The following is a 20,811-nucleotide window of genomic DNA, read 5'->3' on the forward strand; positions in this document are numbered from 1 at the left end:
AAGCGTACAAAGTGGACCGCAGTTTGGCTGACCCTCTTCTTCTCATTCGGGTTGGGTTGACCCAGAAGTACAGTAAAAAGGAATGGAACCACTGGAGAGTCGTCTGAAGTTCACACACACTTTGGGCAAAGACGACTGACTTTGGAAGCGGAACACGAACCTATTTCCGCTATTCCGGGTTCTTATTGAGCGTAGCGAAATCATATGATAAAGTCAGTGAAGTTTCTATGGTGTTCTGCCTTTGCGTAGTCTCGGTCCACAGTGGAAGGCTCCGCACCTGAGCCTCGTTAGACTCAGCGGAAGTGTAAGGCGTAAGTGAAGAGAATAGAAGAGATGAAGTTCGTCCCTTAGCCTAGTCTATATCCACAGCTGACGCAACTCCGTACCGACGTCTCACTACTACTTAATCTCTTATTTTTATTTTATGTTTTGACCAAAACACAGTAACCCTAATTTCGTAAAATGATAAGTATACGTATTTTCTGAAAATAAACACTAGATCGATTTCGAGAATGTGAACCCTAATTATTTTCTGTGTTATTTTAATATGAATAATTACGAGTCGGGTTTGAATATCGTTGGGTAAGAATTAGTATCAAGGATATGTCAAGCATACCTAGACGTCTAACATAGGGTATTTCGACCCTGTAGGTTATAGTCGGGAACCTGAAAGTGGACGATGGACTAAAGATAACCTAGTGATCAGTCGACGAGTTCAGTAGAGTTTCAACAGGAAGACCTGAGTGTGGAGGTCGAATCCAGAATGATATAGTGGTTGAACGTAAAAGCCTAAGCGGCAGAGTTGATCCAGAATTGATCAATAATGGTTATAAAGCCTTGTAAGGCAAGTATTTCTGAACTTTGCTTCAAGATATATATTACCAATATTTTCGAACTGTTTCATAACATATCGCTATTATTCAAAATAACTCATGTTTTATACTGCAAGTGCTTTAAACTATTAAACCTTGAACCCTGATTTTCTTGATCTTGAGCCATAAGCCTTATTCCTTGTAAACCATCCTTTGTTGATCCTCAAGATATCAAATCACACAAATACGATACTACTTCCCAAATGTATAACTACCAAACACCAAACACTGGAAGAAAATTTGTTCGAAAATACATGAATTTTTATACTCCAAACATTTTTAATAACATCAAAGAACCATACCCTGAAACATCATTACTGGTCTGATACCTGACCCTTATACACACTAAAAGCTGTTTCTTTTACATACCCTGATATACCCTTGTGATATCCATGAGTTTCCTTATGTTTTATTCAAATATTTAATCTTTATTGAGTATGATCTTGTGTTATCGAATTATATTATTTATCGTATTGAACTGCTTTAGAATTGGATAGTTTTTATATATGTGTGGACCAGATTCGTGGTCAGACCATACCAATGGTCAAGTTAGGCCAATGTGTGCCTTGGATCCAGTAATTAGAGCAGTGCTATGTGCTTGCTCGGGGTTAGTGTGTGACTGATCAACAGCCTAACCTTGGTTTTTAAAATTTAAAATGAATATCCAATTCTAATGATTAGTTAAAAAGAAACTTGATTCATCTGAATCATTTCACTTGATCATTGTTTAACCTCAGTTATCGCTATTATGACTTGTTGAGCTCGTTAGCTCACCCTTGCGATTTTTTATATATTTAAAGTTGAAAAGAATATGGATGATAGTGAAGTTCCTCAGTCCAAAGTGCGGGCTAAGGTTCCAGTGAGTTGAATCAAGCTAGCAGAAGCTTCATGCGGTATAGAGATAGTCAGATTGTAAGTTAAATTAGTTGGGATTTGATACGTTGTAATAAAGTTAAGGTTGTGGCTTATTTTCATACTTTAACCTGTTGCGATCCGTGGTTATGTAAAGCAGGGTCATTGCAAATAATATTTCTTATTCAGGTTTATATATTGTATATGTGTTGTGGACCCCAAACTTCTGACCCGGGTTTGGAGGGCGCCACAGGTTGGTATCAGAGCTACAGGTTATAAGTCACTGAAACAAGCCTTAATTGTCAGGATTGGGTAGAGGTTTAGGATTAGAAATAGGAAATACAAAGATAAGACGTTGTGAGGTTTAGTGCGATGGTATAGTAGGTCTCCGGTATAATTCGTATTGCGATTCAGGATTCTCAGCTTGCGACGTGATTTCCAGTCAATGGAAATGGCAGATCCTGATTTCCCGATGTCGTTTGATCGTTTGGAGCTTTCCGTTCGAGGACCATCATCTTCTTTCAGATTGGATTTGCCCCTTGTTCCTCCACCAGTATTAATGGAACTACCTTCTGTTATGACGATTACATTTCTTCAAGCTATTCTACGCTACTTTTCCACCTTTTGATATGAGATTACCTATTGAGGAACCTCCATCTGAGTATTCTTCTTTCACTGGACATTCGGCTGTGAGCGTATCTCTTTAGTTTACCCTACATCCTGTTCTATACACCCAGTTTAGAACCTGTCCTATGAAGCGATTGTACCTACGAGGATGGATTCGAGAGCTACAGTAAATGGTGAGCATTTGAGATATAAGTAAAGGTGAGAAGAAGTTTAGAAATGAGATTTAAGTGTTTCAGAGGATAGCTGTTATCGGGTTAAAAGAAGCCATTAATGACTAAGCCACCCGTGAATAATTACGGGATGAATTAGATGAATCTTGAAAAGAGTTAAAGAGAAAGGTATAAATCTGGAATTTTGGTAGAATTAAATGATGGTGCTATGATAAATGCGATATATAAAGTAGTGTTGTGATGTGATACGAGCTAACTTTGTTCTATGAAATAGACTTATTGACTATTGGATAGCCTCTTTTACTTAACTGCTGTAATGAGAATGTCGGGAGTATTACCAGTATGGAAGCTTTGACGTGAAGCTACGAATAAGATATTATGCAACGACAATTGAAGTTTTCGTCGATTAAGGAAGGCAAATGGACCCGATAAAGGAGAAAAGGTAGATTGGAGTGAATGAATTTTTATGTAATTATTTCTTTAATATGGTATTTTGTTATAGGTCGGAAGGATAACAACCAACTCATATAGTAAGAACAACCAGGTTTGTGATTTTCCAAACTTTTTAAACAAGTTTTCGAAAAAGATTTTCCTTTACAAATTTCTAAAAGCCTTTTCGAATAAAATGATTTTTAAACATTGGTTGTCAAGTTACTACTTGAGTTTCTTGTTTGCTGGAAAGCCCGGATTATTTAGAAGGATGTTGTTTCAGACTTAGTATTGCTAATTCCGGGAACGAAGTAACCTAAGATTATGAAGAAGTTGATTATTCCTAACAGTAAGTGTAAGTATTGTTTGATAAAATTTATAACCTAATCAGTGTACGGAGTAACTATACATTCAATTACTAGGATTATCAGAGTTCGAAGAATTCGTTGGTTTAACAGAAGCCGGAGCGTGATCAAAGAAGTTTGGAAAGATTTCCAGACCTCTCTAAAAGCAGAATATTATTAACAAAAGGATCGTTATGTCGAATGGCATGTGGTTATTCTAAATTAAAAGAGGAATCTCGAAGTTATCAGGTAGGAACACCATTATAATCGAATTATTAAGATATTATATGTGTAAATGCGATGTTAAAGACGCAAAACTTAGCAAGTAAGAATTCATTATAATGCTTGATTGTGAAGACATTTCAGCGGACTTACTAAAGTTGATATATGACGCAATTGGGATATGATCGAACGAGTCGAAAGATGAATACAAATGAAATGTGGATGGTAACCAGTGGTATCGTTCTTGTCTTCAATATTACCACGTATATTCCTTCTCAATTCCTAAAAATGTATGAACTTCTTCCCTCCAATGAACTCTTTTCTATAATATTGAAAAAGAAGATATTCTATTCCTTTCAAATTTATTTGCTTCCCTTAAGTATTGTTTTCTAGATTGGGACAAACAGTGTTATGGTGAGACACTTTGTCAGAATGATGAAGAGTCGGGTGGGACGCCACCTAATCATGTGTTGTATGCCATATGGTATGAAAGACTGGCCATCTTAAGTACCAATGTGGTTGTGTCATTCATATTTAAATCCTTACCTCTTCTTTCTTTTCAACTTTAATTTTTGTTGAATTTTGAATCCTTCTAGTCATTTCGTTGTACTGTTGATCTTCGCAAGAAGTTTTCAAATATAAATTAACATATCCTGAATCAAGTAGACGAAGTTCCATCTACCTCTTATGCATGGAAAGGAAACACGGACACATGACGAGGATTGCAAATCACTAGCCCCAGTGAAGGATCCACTAAGAGTCAAGGGGATCTACTCCAATAAGAAATACGTCTCCAAGAACAATAGTTTATGAATTGTTTATGAAATAGGTTATTCAGAATACGTATGCTATGCGGTGACTTGAATGATAATGGTGAATACCTTAAGCGTTAAAGTATTAAAAGATGTGAGAGAAACTTAATTGTTTATCTCTCAAGGTTTTGTTGATAAGATGAATTACCCTGCTGAGTTGATAAGATTGTGACTCAAGGACTAGTAAGTCAAGAACGTGTAGTTGTTAAATAAGTAAGTACCAATGGTGAAATTGAGATTCCTGGCAATAAGTTGTGTAGAATTGATATCCTGGAAGATAACAGGGTTTGATATTATTCTAAGGAATGGATTGACTACTAAAGCGTGATGTCCAGACAGACTGTCGTAACGAAAAGATAATTCTAAAGATGCCAAATGAGAAGGTGAGGAGATTCAGAAGATAAAAGAAGGTAACGAATTTGTTAATAATGATTACGGTAATCAAGATATGAGCATTAGGGTGATTACGGGATACATAAAAGTCACAGCAAACAAAATTTGAAGATTTAATAGCAATTAAGGAATTTCAAGATATGTTTTAGATGAGTTATCAACATTTCTTCTCGATAGAGAAAGGAAGGTCGTGATTGACTTAACACCTGAGATGAAGCCAGTGACTACGACCTTACCCAAAATGGCACCAGTTGAAATGAGGAAGTTAGCAAAGTAGACACAAGAGATATTTGAAGAAGAAGCGATTAGACCCAGTATATCCTATAAGGTGCACCAATACTAAATGTTAATAAGAAAGATGGAAGTATGTGATTATGTGTCGACTAGCAAGAACTCAATAGGTTTACTATCAAGAGCAATTATTTGTTACCTCGACCCATTGATTTGTTTGATCAAACGAAGGAAGCAAAGTACTTTTATAAGACTGATTTAAGACTTGATATTTTACCAATTGAAGACTAAACCTATGGATGTATCAAGGACAATTTTCAGAACTAAGTATTGTTCTCATATTATCATTTATATTAACCAATATACTAGTAATATTTGAATTGATGGACAGAATCTTTAAGGAATATCCAAGTAAGCTATAGTTGTGATACTTAAAGTTAATGGAGGACCATGCAAAGCATTTAATAATGACTGGGAAGTTGGAGAAGAAAGAAGTTGTATGAAATATAGTTCTTATCATAGATAGTCAATGTAGAGAAGATCAAAAGAGATTCAGCAGAAGTTAAAAGTACTATGAATGAAAAGAGACCAGAAACACCAACAAAAGTAAGAAGTTTTATCATGGGTCAGTTACTATTGGAAATTTGTACAAGATTTCGTGAAAGTTGCAATATCTTGAACGAAGCTAACCAGGAAAAACAAGAAGTTTTGTGGAATGTAGAAGGATGAAGGGAAAGTTCTGCGGAGTTAAATGAAAGAATGGTTTCAGCACCTATTTTATCAATTTAAAAGTATCAAGGAGGTTTGGTAGTTTATAGGGATGCTTCTCATTAGGGAATAGGATGTGTGTTGATGCAGCACAATAGAGTTATTGTATATGCATCCAGACAACCGAAACCTTATGAACAGAAGTATCCTACGCATAAATTGGGAGTAACAGTAATAATATTCGTTCTGAAAGATTTGGGAAACATAATATGTATGGAGAAAGGTGTAAGATCTATACGGGTCATAAGAGGTTGAAGTATATATTCACGAGGAAAAGCAAAGATGGAGGAAAGCAATAACGGACATAGAAACTATACCGGAAGAATTTTCTATGGAATTTTAGAAGCTGGAATTGGGAGTCAGAGTTTATAATCCAAACAAGAGCAAGGATGAATAGTTTGACCTTTCAGTCGAAGTTGTTAAGAGAAAGATAAGGAGATGTCAAAAGAAGATAATGGATCACGATGTTAGCAGTAGTGAGAGGAAATTTATACGCCCATGAGAATAATCACGATATCCCCAGGTTCTCCTCCAGCACTTGGAAGTTACAAGTAGAAGAATTAAGATTTGAAATGGCACAGGGAATTCATAGTATAAAGTATATACTCTATTGAAGAGATGCCAAAATATATGGAAATAAAAGAAAAACAGCGATAACCAGGTATAAAAAGGATATTTCAAAATGGATTAGAAAGTGCTGGACACGTGAAGGAATTAAGGTGAACTATTGGAGGCTTAATGGATAAGGCAGACCCAGGGAATGGTTTTACAAGAAGTGAATCGTGAAAGGTACCAGTGATGTTCATGGAGAAAAGGGAATGAAATTATAAGAGTATGTACTGATTATCGGGAATTTAACAAAACAATGAATAAGAAGAAGTGAGACCCTATAAAGAATTGATTACTTATAAGACCTAATTTAAGAAGTGTGTTATGTATTGAGAATTAACTTAAGATCTGACCTGAGAAAATATCAGAGATTACGATTAAAGTGAGTTCAGAGCATTGCAAGCTCTGATGATATTATGTGAAATGACAAGTGTATCAAGTGGCTATAAGGAATTAAAGAATGTGGTGTATAAGGAATATTTGGATAAGTAAACTGTATTTATTGATAACATCCTCAGCTACTCAAGGAATAAGAGAGTCTGCGTGGGATGTCCAAGGATTTTTCTCTAAAGATCAGAAGGAAAGCAACTATATGTTGAGTCTTCAAGAATGAAATTTTAACTAAGGTTAACCAAAGATTCTGAATTAATCCATTAACAACTACCTAAGCAAAGCTGTATGGTAACAGATGCCTTATGCCGACAAAAAGGATTAGATGTAATTAAGACCACCGAGAAATTAATAGACGAATGGGAAAGAGTGGAAAACGAGTAACATCCTTATGCGGAGAGTCAAAGTACGGAAATGATTTAGGAAATGTAAGATATGTTAAGAGGTGAAGTTTTAAGGAAACAGTGGAATGATCATTTATCAGCGATGTCAGCCTTAGAATGCTATTTTATTAAGCTTCATGTGAACGCAAGTGCAGGTCCCCATTCTTATTGAGACAAAGTAGGAGGAAGAAAGTCGTTAAATTCTAAATTAATTCAGCACACCAAGAGCGTAGGGATATTGATTGAAGCAGCTTGGAGTAGACAAAGAAAAAAGACGAAATTGTATCGAGAGGAAGTATGAGTATAGAAATAGGACCAGTAGTGTTAGTAAAATGTCATCTTGAAAAAGATTGGATAAGTTTGAGTGGAAGGGACAAGCTAAGTCCTAAAATTAGTAAACCATTCGAGGTATTGATAAATATAGATAAATTTGTTCATAAATGATATGATCGTCACACCTGTGTGTACACCTAATGTATTTTACTTGTTAATGTTAAAGTGATAAGTATTGAGTTGGAATTAAATGATTGATCAGGAGCCAATGGGGCTCTCGTCCAAGTTATTCTGCATATAGTGATCAATCCAAATTCTTGATCGTCAAAGGCAAGTCCTTGGAAATGAGTGCATATCTATTGTGAGTACGTTTGAACCCTCGAATAGAAGGGTCTACTTAGAAATTTGAGTCAGATATGCTTGACAAATATCCTCACTTAATTAGTTAGACCAGATTCTGAGGACAGAATCCTTTTAAGGGGGGAAGGATATAACGACTCGTGTGTTTTTGAATTATTTAAATATGTGATTATTACAGAAATTATTAAATAAAATATGTGTATTGGTTTTGATCGCTATGTGTTGGTTGATTATTATATAGGTGTAATTTATAATATACCGGGTTGTTTGTGTGATTAATTATGGAGTCGTATTGGATTGTTTTCATTTTCAAAAGTGGATTTGGTGCAAATTTATACGCATAAATATTGGGAATGTTTCAAAAATTATTTTTATGATTTTATAATTACAATAATTATTTTTAGGATTTTATAAAATTGAGAAATCAATATTTTATTAATTATTTATCTTTAAATGATTTTCTGAATGCTTCTATTTGTAAAATCCATATTTAATTCTAGAATTCTTCAAAAATTATGAAACTCATATTTATTTAAGTTTGGAATATTTCGAGAATTTTAAAATTATTTCGGAAATTTTTGGGATTAATTTCACGCGCTTGTTATTTCGCTTCATTGATAAAAACGGATATAAAGTGCATTTTAAAAATCGTTTTAAATTCCAAAATTCATGTTTTTGTAAACTTCGGGATTTTTAGAAAAAAATTAGACTATTTTAATAATTTTATGAATTTATTTTACGTGCGGCTTGGCTCGATAAATGGTGAATTGTGAGACAAAACCGGGCTTGCAAGTAGGAAACTGGACACGTGTCGAATTATTATAACATTACTATACATTTGTTGCACACAGATTGGCTGGGTTGTTGCAATTAAAAAAAATAATAAAAACAAAAATAAAAACAACTCGACACACACGGCTGTGTGTCACTACCGCCTTCATCACTCTCTTTTTCTCTATCTCAGTCTCCCCTCTCGATTTTCTCTTCATCTTTCTGCATATCAGTATTAATCTCTTCCTTTTTCTTTGTTTGTTTACTTCTTCCTCCCCCTCTTTTCTTCCATTTCCTTTCGGCTCTCAGCGATTTTGCCGCCGCCCTTGTTCTTTTCCGATGACTTTCCGTTACCATGGTTTCCCTGTTCGATTTTGTCCAGCATATATGTATATATATGTTCCTGTTTGTGTGTATATGTGCGTGAGGTGCATGTGTGTGCCTCTGTGTGTGTAGGACTACTGTGTGTGCTGTGTTGCCTGAATTACAACCTGTGTCGCCGATTGCTTTTTCCGGTTGTGTGCTCGTTTGTATTCGTGGTGCGCGTGATGGCACGCGTGTGCCTTGAGTGTTTTTTTAGTTATTTTATTTAATTTCTGCAGGTGATTAATTGACTGGTTTCGTGATAATAACATATATTTTTGTGCGAGAAAGTATGAATATAATCGGTGGGATTCGTGTAGGATGTTCGTTATAAACGAAAACCCGCGAAACTTACCGCCGTCGGCGATGAGCCTCGGCGAGCCGACGGTGGACTGTGATGGTTATTCTGAGTCCTAATATTTTAAAATAAATAAATTAGTTCGTGAAATTATTGTTGGAACGAGAATTTGGTTTTACATTAAAGTCGAGTATGTAAAGTAGTTGACGAATTATGATTGGATTAATTGTTAAATTGAACTGGTGGCTGGAATTGTAGTTGTGAATTTGATTATTGTTGGTTTGACGTTGATTGATGTTTCGACGGGTAGTCCGATAAACAAAGGGGATGCTGCCCGATTTCCGGGAAAATCAAATTACGGACATACGGGAGCGTATCCGAGGATTATCGGGACATCGAGAGAATATAAGTAAATACATATACGCATGTCTTATACAGAACCTGATTGTATGTGGTATTGTATATTTTGACCAAAACACAGTAACCCTAATTTCGTAAAATGATAAGTATACGTATTTTCTGAAAATAAACACTAGATCGATTTCGAGAATGTGAACCCTAATTATTTTCTGTGTTATTCTAATATGAATAATTACGAGTCGGGTTTGAATATCGTTGGGTAAGAATTAGTATCAAGGATATGTCAAGCATACCTAGACGTCTAACATAGGGTATTTTGACCCTGTAGGTTATAGTCGGGAACCTGAAAGTGGACGATGGACTAAAGATAACCTAGTGATTAGTCGATGAGCTCAGTAGAGTTTCAACAGGAAGACCTGAGTGTCGAGGTCGAATCCAGAATGATATAGTGGTTGGACATAAAAGCCTAAGCGGCAGAGTTGATCCAGAATAAAATAGTAATGGTTATAAAGCCTTGTAAGGCAAGTATTTCTGAACTTTGCTTCAAGATATATATTACCAATGTTTTTGAACTGTTTCATAACATATCGTTATTATTCAAAATAACTCCTGTTTTATATTGCAAGTGCTTTAAACTATTAAACCTTGAACCCTGATTTTCTTGATCTTGAGCCATAAGCCTTATTCCTTGTAAACCATCCTTTGTTGATCCTCAAGATACCAAATCACACAAATACGATACTACTTCCCAAATGTATAACTACCAAACACCAAACACTGGAAGAAAATTTGTTCGAAAACACATGAATTTTTATACTCCAAACATTTTTAATAACATCAAAGAACCATACCCTGAAACATCATTACTGGTCTGATACCTGACCCTTATACAAACTAAAAGCTGTTTCTTTTACATACCCTGATATACCCTTGTGATATCCATGAGTTTCCTTATGTTTTATTCAAATATTTAATCTTCATTGAGTATGATCTTGTGTTATCGAATTATATTGTTTATCGTATTGAACTGCTTTAGAATTGGATAGTTTTTATATATGTGTGGACCGATTTCGTGGTCAAACCATACCAATGGTCAAGTTAGGCCAATGTGTGCCTTGGATCCAGTAATTAGAGTAGTGCTGTGTGCTTGCTCGGGGTTAGTGCGTGACTGATCAGCAGCCTAACCTTGGTTTTTAAAACTTAAAATGAATATCCAATTCTAATGATTAGTTAAAAAGAAACTTGATTCATCTGAATCATTTCACTTGATCATTGTTTAACCTCAGTTATCGTTATTATGACTTACTGAGCTAGTTAGCTCACCCTTGCGATTCTTTTATATATTTTACAGTTGAAAAGAATGTGGATGATAGTGAAGTTCCTCAGTCCAAAGTGCGGGCTAAGGTTCCAGTGAGTTGAATCAAGCTAGCAGAAGCTTCATGCGGTATAGAGATAGTCAGATCGTAAGTTAAATTAGTTGGGATTTGATACGTTGTAATAAAGTTAAGGTTGTGGCTTGTTTTCACACTTTAACCTGTTGCGATCCTTGGTTATGTAAAGCAGGGTCATTGCAAATAATATTTCTTATTCAGGTTTATATATTGTATATGTGTTGTGGACCCCAAACTTCTGACTCGGGTTTGGTGGGCGCCACACCAATCATACCTCTGTAGTTAGTAATATCTACGGATGCTCCAGTATCTTTATCTAACTTGGTGGCAGTGGCCATGTGAGTTGATGCAGTTGAACTGTCTTGCATTCCAAATTTCTTGAGTAAATTTCTGGTGTACTTGGATTGATTTATGAAAGTACCTTCTTCGGTTTGCTTGAATTGAAGTCCCAGAAAATAGCTAAGTTCTTCCATCATACTCATTTGATATCTTGACTGCATTAGCTTTGAAAATCTTTCACAAAGTTTTGTATTTGTAGAGACAAAGATGATATCATCAACATATATTTGTACCAAAAGTAAGTCCTTTCCATGGTTGAGGTAGAATAAAGTCTTGTCAATTGTGCCTCTGTGAAATCCACTTTCTAGAAGGAATTGATTCAGTGTCTCATACCATGCTCTAGGAGCTTGCTTAAGGCTATAAAGTGCTTTGTCAAGCCTATAGACATGATTTAGAAATTTTGGATCTACAAAGCCAGGAGGTTGTTCAACATATACCTCTTCTTCCAATTCTCCATTGAGAAAAGCTCTTTTCACATCCATTTCAAAGACTTTAAACTTCTTGTGAGCAACATAAGCCAAAAAGATTCTTTTGGCTTCCAATCTAGCAACTGGAGCAAAACTTTCATCATAGTCAATACCCTCCTGTTGAGAGTAACCTTTAGCAACCAGCCTTGCTTTGTTTCTTGTGATTAGGCCATCACTGTCAGTTTTATTTCTGAACACCCATTTTGTGCCAACAATGGACCTGTTCTTTGGTCTTGGCACTAGGGTCCATACTTTATTTCTTTCAAATTCATTTAACTCCCCCTGCATTGCTTACACCCAATCAGCATCTTGAAGAGCTTCTTCCACTTTCTTTGGTTCAGTCTGAGATAGAAATGAATGATAGAGACATTCATTTGTTGTTATTGTTCTAGTTCTGACACCTGATTCAGGATCTCCAATTATTAAGTCAGGTATGTGTGATTTAGTCCACTTCCTTGCAAATAGAAGTTGATCTCTAGAACTGGATCCTCCCCATGATCCATGATGTCTCTGTCAGCATTTTCTGATGCTCCCCCTGAAGTTAGGCTCTCTGAGATTCCAGAATTTGAGTTGGATCCTTCAGGAATTGAAGAATCAGAGTTTCCAGAATTGTCAGAATTTGGCTCATCAGCACTTCATGAATCAGAACTTGAAGAGCCAGTGGCTGGTTCTAATGCTTCTTGAGAGTCTTGAGATGTGGTATGATTATGAGCTTGCTCCCTCTGAATAGATGCACTTTCCTTTGGAGCAGTTACTATTGTTTTAATGACATCAGAATTTAACCCGTCAGAACTTACAGGATCAGGATTTAGGTCATCAGAATTTATAGAATCAGAATTTACATCTTTATTTTCAAATCTCAGCTGATCATGATCATTGAAATCTTCAAGTCCAGTAATCTTTTTATCATCAAAAGATACATTGATAGATTCCATGACAACCCTTGTTCTTAAATTGTAGACTCTGAAGGTTTTTGTGGAAAGTGGATATCCAACAAAAATTCCTTTATCAGCTTTTAGATCAAATTTTGATAGCTATTCAGGATGAGTATTAAGAACAAAACACTTGCATCCAAATACATGAAAGTATTTCAGATTTGGCTTCTTTTTCTTCACCATCTCATATGGTATTTTTCCATGCTTGTTTATGAGTGTAGCATTCTGTGTAAAACAAGCAGTCTGCACAGCTTCAGCCCAAAAATAGATTGGTAGCTTTGCTTCATCAAGCATAGTTCGTGCAGCTTCAATAAGAGTCATGTTCTTTCTTTCTACAACTCCATTCTGCTGTGGAGTTGCAGGTGCAGAAAATTCATGCTTTATTCATTGCTCTTTGTAGAACTCTTCCATGATTGAATTTTTGAACTCAGTGTCATTATCACTTCTTATTAACTTAACAGAATCTTTGACTAACTTATCCAGCTGTCTGACATGATCAGTTAGAGTAGATGCAGTTTCATTCTTCTTGTGCAAGAAATACACCCAAGTGTATCTTGTGAACTCATCCACTATAACCATAACATATTTCTTCTTTACAATAGACATGACATTGACTAGACCAAATAGATCAACATACATTAAGTGATAAGGCTCAAGAATTGAGGATTCAGTTTTGCTCTTGAATGAAGATTTCCTTTGTTTTTCCTTTTGACATGAGTCACAAAGACCATCAGGAGCAAATATTGATTTTGCCAGTCCTCTCACAAGATCTTTCTTTACTAGCTCATTTATGTTATTGAAATTTAAATGAGAGAGTCTCTTGTGCCAATTCCAGCTTTCTTCAATTGATGCTCTGCTTAACAGACAAATTGCAGAACCATCAGAATTTGTTGAAAGTCTGGCTTCATATATGTTACCATGTCTGTAACCTTTCAGAACCACTTTGCCTGTAGAATTACTTACAACTTCATAGTGTTCTTCAAAAAAATCCACATGATAACCTCTGTCACAGATTTGACTCACACTTAGCAGATTGTGTTTAAGTCCTGAGACAAGAGCTACTGATTCAATTATGACATTCCCAAGATTTATATTTCCATATCCCAGAGTCTTTCCCATATTGCCATCTCCATATGAAACTCCTGGGTCAGCTTTTTCCACAAAGTCTGATAGCAGGGCTTTATTTCCAGTCATATGTCCTGAACATCCACTGTCCAGAACCAGAATGTTTTTCCTGTTGCCCTGCAATCACAAAGACCCCTATTGATTAGTTTTAAGGACCCAGACTTGCTTGGATCCTTTGGCCTTATTAAGTTTGTTAGCATTTGCAGCGGATTTAGTTTCAGAGTTTATGCTAACATGCTTTTTATCAGACTTTATACCAGACGTTGCATCAAAATTTACACTAGAAGGAATTACACTAACTTTCTTTAAAGAAGGTTTTATTTCATAATAATCATAGTACAGACTATGATATTTCTTACAAGTATAAATAGAATTCCATAAACTACCACAATGAAAACAAGGATTTTGTGGTTTAAACCTAACAGATTGACGCTTAACTCCTGATTTAGGCGGTAAAGAGTTTATATCTTTTTTTTCCTGCAAAAAGAAGCAAGATGGTTAGAGTTTCCACAATTATAGCATTTCTTACTAGGAGCATTAGGAACAGGCATATAATTATTACTTTTATTCACACCTTCCTTTCCATTCCTATTTTTCCTAGCTTCCTTTACCTTGTTCACATTTTTAATCTCTTTCATCTTATACTTAAGCTGCTTCTTTGTCATTAAGCCAAAGTTTACAAAAGCTGGTTTATCCTGTTTTAATTTGTCAGAAGTTGACTTTTTTTTGACTTCTATTTTAGAGTCTTTCATCTCTTCAGAATCAGACACAACAGTTTTTGCAACAAACTTAACAGGATTTACCTTTGGCTTAATTGGCAAAGTTCCTTTCTCACTTTTACCATCTTTATAACCTAACCCCTCTTTCCAGTTTCCACTACTTAAAATATTCTGAGTTGTTTTTCCTGAGTTAGTCTAAGTCCTGACGATTTCTGTTTCTTTTCTAATTCAGTTTTGAGATAATCATTATGTTTAAGCAATTCATCCTTAACATACACAGCATTATCTCTCTCTGTCTGGATAGTGTTCATCTTGACTAACTCTTCTTCAAGATAGCTATTTCTGTTTTTGTACTTTAGATTTTCAGATTTTAATCTTTCATTCTCTAAAGTCTAATCTCTATAGCTAATATAAATGTTTTTCAGAAATAATCTCAACTCAGTAATATCTTCTATATCAAAAGCAAGAGTTGATAGAGGTACCTCTAGTTTAGCAGCATCAGAACTGCTATCAGCATTTACCATTAAGGCATAATTCACCTCTTATTCAGATTCAGAAGTATTTGCCCAGTTTTTCTTCTTTGTGATAAGTGCCTGGCCTTTATCACCTTTTCCTTTCTTGCAATCAGCAGATATGTGGCCTCTTTCACCATAATTGTAGCATTTGACATTTGAGTTGTCTCCTCTGTCAGACTTTCCTCCTTTGCCTTCAGACTTTCTGAACCCCTTTCTTGTCAGAACTTCCACCTTTCCTAGAAAACTTCTTACCCTTTCTGAATTTCTTGTAGGCTATCTTTGTGATACCCTTCACCATAAGAGCACACAGTTGCATCATCTCTGCATCAACATCCACTTCAGATAAATTTTCAGGTTCTGAATCATCATTATCAGAATATGATGACTCAGAATCAGACTGTATGATGAGAGCCTTTCCTTTTGCCTTCCTAGAGACAATTGGCTTTTCTTCAGTCTTTAAAGCAACTGTCTTAGACTTCCCTCCATGCCTCTTCTTTCTTTGATCTATCTCAAGTTCATGAGTCTTGAGCATCCCATAGATTTCATCAAGAGACATATCAGCAAGTTCATAGTTGTCTCTTATTATAGTAGCTTTCAAATCCCACTTTTTAGGAAGAGCTAGTAGGAATTTCATATTTGAATCTTCTGTATCATATTCCCTATCCACTAGTGACAGATCATTCAACAGTTTGTGAATCTGTCATATGTCTCAGTTAGTGACTCATCAGATTTTGAGTCAAAGTGCTCATACTCCTGTGTGAGTATTGTCTTCCTGTTCTTTTTTATGGCATTGGTTCCCTGACATCTCACTTCCAATGCATCCCAGGTTCTTTTGAAGTCTTGCATCCAATCACCCTGTTTGACATGACATTGTCAAGTGCACTATAAAGCAAGTGTCTTACTTTTTCATCCTTGCCTAGTGAAGAGATGTCTTTTGTGGTGTATTCTCTCTTTTCTTTGGGAATCATCCTATGTGGCTCATTCCCAACTGCAATAGAAAGCTTTGTGGGCTTGTATGGACCATCATAAATTCTTTCTAAATATTCTGCATCTGTAGCTTCCTGAAACATGGCCATCTTCACACTCCATACAGGGTACTCAGACACCCTGAGCAAAGGAACCCTGATGGTTTCATATCTACTGGTGTTTTGAATAGGTTGAACCTTTGTAGGTTCTTGAGGGTCTGGTATTTTTTCTTGTTCAGACATGATTGATTATTTTTTTTGATCTTAACTGTTTGTAAGCTTAACATATTGGCTCTGATACCACTTGTTAGGCCTCAATGATACTATAGAAGGGGGTTGAATATAGTATCTATAATCAATTCAATTATAAACACAAGTATGTAACAAAAAATAAGTTTATTCAATATATCAAACTCTGTTACAGTAGGTTTAATCTACTCTCTCAGTGATGTATGGTATCACTAAGAGCTGTGAGGGTTACAATGAATAATATTCTCGAGAATGATAACACTTTTAGTGTAAACCCTAATCTGTGTTTATATAATACACAATTACAAGATAACTACCACTTGATATGATAATGATTCTGCTTTCTAGAATATATCAATCAGAGATTATCTACTGCAGACCTATAGCTGTCCAATTCTTCATGCATATCTTTACTTGTTTAATCCATATCTAACAATATAAATTTTAGAAGACCGGATCAGGGAAATAGAGGGCAAGGAAATCATTTCCAAATCACAAATCAACATAAGGCAGCTAGACCACCATTGCCGGAATGCAAGATTTGTGGTCGAAAGCATATAGGGGTGTGTAACAAGCCAAGTGTCACATGTTTCAAATATAAGCAAATGGGGGATTACTCCAATGAGTGTCCAATGGGAAAGACAGATATCACATGTTCTGATTGTGATATCAGAACATATGATTATGATGAATGTTTTGATCTTGATGAACCAACACAACAACCCTCCTTTCGAAGATCTGCTCTCCAAGGTATCCACATGAACGTCCGATCATCCAACGATCACCGGAGCCGGTACTAGCCGATTTGGTTGCCTTCTTCTCTCTCTCTCTCTAGCCTCTCTAAGATGTAGAGCTGCTTGGGTTTTTCCTCAAAAACATTATTAACTTCTTAACCCTAAAAAATATACATGTTAATGTATATATAGAGAGAGAGGAGATTCGGGCCTAACCCTAATCATAATGGGCTTCTAAAAGTACCCATTCTGTTTTTGGGTTTATATTATTATTAAATTCTAATTCTAATATATATATACAATTAATCAAGTCTCACTTAATTAATTTAATAATTAAATTTGAATTAACAAAAATAAAATAGTTAAATTCATAATTTAAATAACACTCCATTTTAAATGTTCTTTGTGTGTGACCCTTTAGGTTATTATTACGTTGGCAATGATTTTATTTTCTAATAATAAATTTATAAACAATGAGAGGCTTCTAGTAATACATCATTGCTCCCCAAGTAATAATAATTTGTGATTCCATTAAACCTTTCGTGAATAATGTACAATGTAATATAATCCCTTTAGCCTTATATTATAGCTCAAACTCAAGGCATACATTGTGTCATCCTTTGTTAACATTTAATCCTTGTTTCCTTGACCAATGAGTAAACTATTAAACAAATCAGTATTTAAGCACGACCATGTATTTTATAGTCTTACTCAATCAAGAGGCCAATAATATCACTACTTTAATAAATGAGGGCTAAATCCCATCTGGATCATTTAAATTTCTTATATGATTCATAATATACCCAATGTCTACTTTTATTATTACCCGGTCAAGGATAAATTTCAATAGTATCAAAGTATATTAATTCTCGTATAGAAATATAATGATTTCAGGTCAAAGGACCAATACATCATTATCACTGTGAGATTAACTTATGACACTTTAAACATGTAGTATCTCACAATGGGTCAATCCAACACCATGTATTTAATACATGTACATGTGTTTTGACTTTAGTATCACCATACCTATGATCAATGAGATGTGATCCTCAGTCAACAAACACACTAGTCTTAACGTATTTATTATCGTCCCTTAACAATAATACTTGACTAGGGACCTTTAAGAATATCAATAATATTCTCATAATCTCATTTCTAAGTCACGTACTTAGAGATATAAATTTATATATCATATTCCAAGAACATATAGTAAAGTAACATTTTATCGCTGAAAATAAAGATATAATAAATTACTAAAGAATAATCCATATAATCATAATTAATAATCCAAATATTTCATAATATAAACATAATAGTGTTGTCTCTAGGGCACAAACACTAACAATCTCCCACTTGCACTAGAGCTAATCACCCATGTATCCAATACCCATGGAACTAGTATGACCTTCGTGCTTTTGCTGTGACATAGCCTTAGTCAGTGGGTCTGCAACATTATCATCACTATGCACTTTACATATATATATATATATCTCCTCTTTCATTAATCTCTCGAAGAAGGTGATATCTCATAAGTATATGCTTCACCCGGGAATGGGACCTTGGTTCTTTAGCCTGCGTGATGGCTCCATTATTATCACAGTATAGATCAACTGGATCTGTGATCGATGGAACCACACCAAGTCCCGTTATGAATTTTCGTATCCAAACAGCCTCCTTGGCTGCTTCACTGGCAGCAATATACTCAGCTTCCATTGTAGAATCAACTACTGTCTCTTGCTTTGAACTCTTTCAGCTTACAACACCTCCATTAAGGAAAAACACAAAACCTGATTGAGATACTGAATCATCTCTATCTCTCTGGAAGCTGGCGTCAGTGTAACCCTTTACAACCAACTTCTCATCTCCTCCATACACCAAGAATGAATCTTTAGTCCTCTTCAAGTACTTAAGAATATTCTTGACAGCTGTCCAGTGACCCTCACCTGGATTAGACTGGTATCTGCTCGTCATGCTCAAGGAATACGAGACATCAAGACGAGTACATATCATCGCATACATTATAGATCCAATTGCCGAAGCATATGGAACTTTGCTCATACGACCCTTATTGTAAGAACCCAAATTTTTGACATCGGTAAAAGACCTTTATGAATGGTAATATAATAACTTGAATTTTTGAGACCTTGTAAAACGTTTAATGAATAGTAACCCTGATGGACGGGAAAAACTTTTGAGCCCACACTATGTAGTGCATGAGAAAATAAGTTTCGGAGTTGATATTATGATTATGCGTACCAAATGAGTGTATGTAAACGCTATTAGTTTTCGAAGAAAATGAACTTTGAAAAACAACCGTATTTATGACTCATCGAGGATTACGGGAATCACAATATAATTATGAGATTAAAACCCTAGGGATTTATATTCAAGTATGATAATTAAAAATACAAGGAATAAATACGAAAGAAATTACGTCGCGAACCATTTACGAGTAAGTATTACGAAAACGTTTAAGCAACCGAGCGAATGCGTAAACTATTAAATAAACGTAATGCACTAACTAAACCATGGTAAGAAAGTAACCATGGTTACTTTATCAAATAGTAAGCTAACCATAGGATTAATATGCAAGCTATCCAAATAATGTGCTAAGGAAGCTAACACAAGTAGTTTCTAGGAAGCTACCAAAGATTTGTCCCTAAGATTTGCAGCAAGAATAAATCCTAAGATACTAGAGAATAATAAATCAAGTACAAGATCTTCCACCCCATTTCCTAGAAGCAACCTAGCAAAGCAACCAAGCTAAGCAACCAAGGGAAGCAAGTATAAATACCCCCCCTTCACAATTGTTCCATTCGGCTATATCAAAAAGGGAGAGGAATTCAATTTCAAAAACTCAAAATCTATCCATGGTAAAATCATCCCATTAATTCTCAAGACTCCAATAAATTAAACTAAGGTAAGAAAATTCTTTCATCTCTTTTTATCAAGGTTTGATGGGTGAAATAAAATCAAGAAACTCATTAGTGAATAGTATGAATAGTAACCTCTCCTTGGTTTCTTGATTTCAATGGTGGTTTTAGGTTCCAAAAATCATACCAAGCACTTCTAAGCCTCCACCATCCTCAAGAACACATCTCAAGCTTTCAATAAAGGTAAAAATCTTTGGCCCAACTTTATTTAAGATTCATTTTTAAGATCCATTTAGTATGTGGTAGAAAACTTAGTTTAAGAAATGGTATTGTTGAGATCTTGAAGTTTAAGTTAAGTAGATTTAAGGTTGATTGTTGTTGCCTCAAGAACATGATGTTCTTGAGAGGATTTTGTGTGTTGATGATGAAATGATGATTGTTGGTGGTTGTGTTAAGAGTTAGGGCCTAAACGAAATCCCGATCGTAAACGTAACCCCGTTAAAACCAACGAATCGCAACTTAAAGTTTCTGCAGAAAGTTCCGAAGTTGTAAACTTAAGTTTCTTGAAAAATAACCCTTTATCATGATAGTAAATGTTATAAGGATCGTTTAGGCGCTTGAATCTCTTGATTCCGATTTACAGATCAAAATTTATGGCCGTTTTAATAAAAGTGATTTATGCGACAAAAATTGCTACGAATTACGAACTTTGATAATATAAAGGATCGACTTAAAAGTGTTCATAAATCATGAAATATTTACAGAGAGTATAATATTTAGTTTCCTAACTTACATAAAAATTTCAAGTGAAAATAATGATTTCTCAATTCTATAAAAATATCGGAGTCGAGACCGCGCGAGTAGAAACCATAAGAATCCATAAGCGGAGCCGACGACGAAAAAGAGAATGAACCTAAGATACTTAGAAAAATGAAGCGACCATAATGTGAATAAGAATTTAAAGGAATA

Source organism: Apium graveolens, chromosome 5 (assembly GCF_009905375.1).
Source record: "Apium graveolens cultivar Ventura chromosome 5, ASM990537v1, whole genome shotgun sequence".
Lineage (NCBI taxonomy): Eukaryota > Viridiplantae > Streptophyta > Magnoliopsida > Apiales > Apiaceae > Apium > Apium graveolens.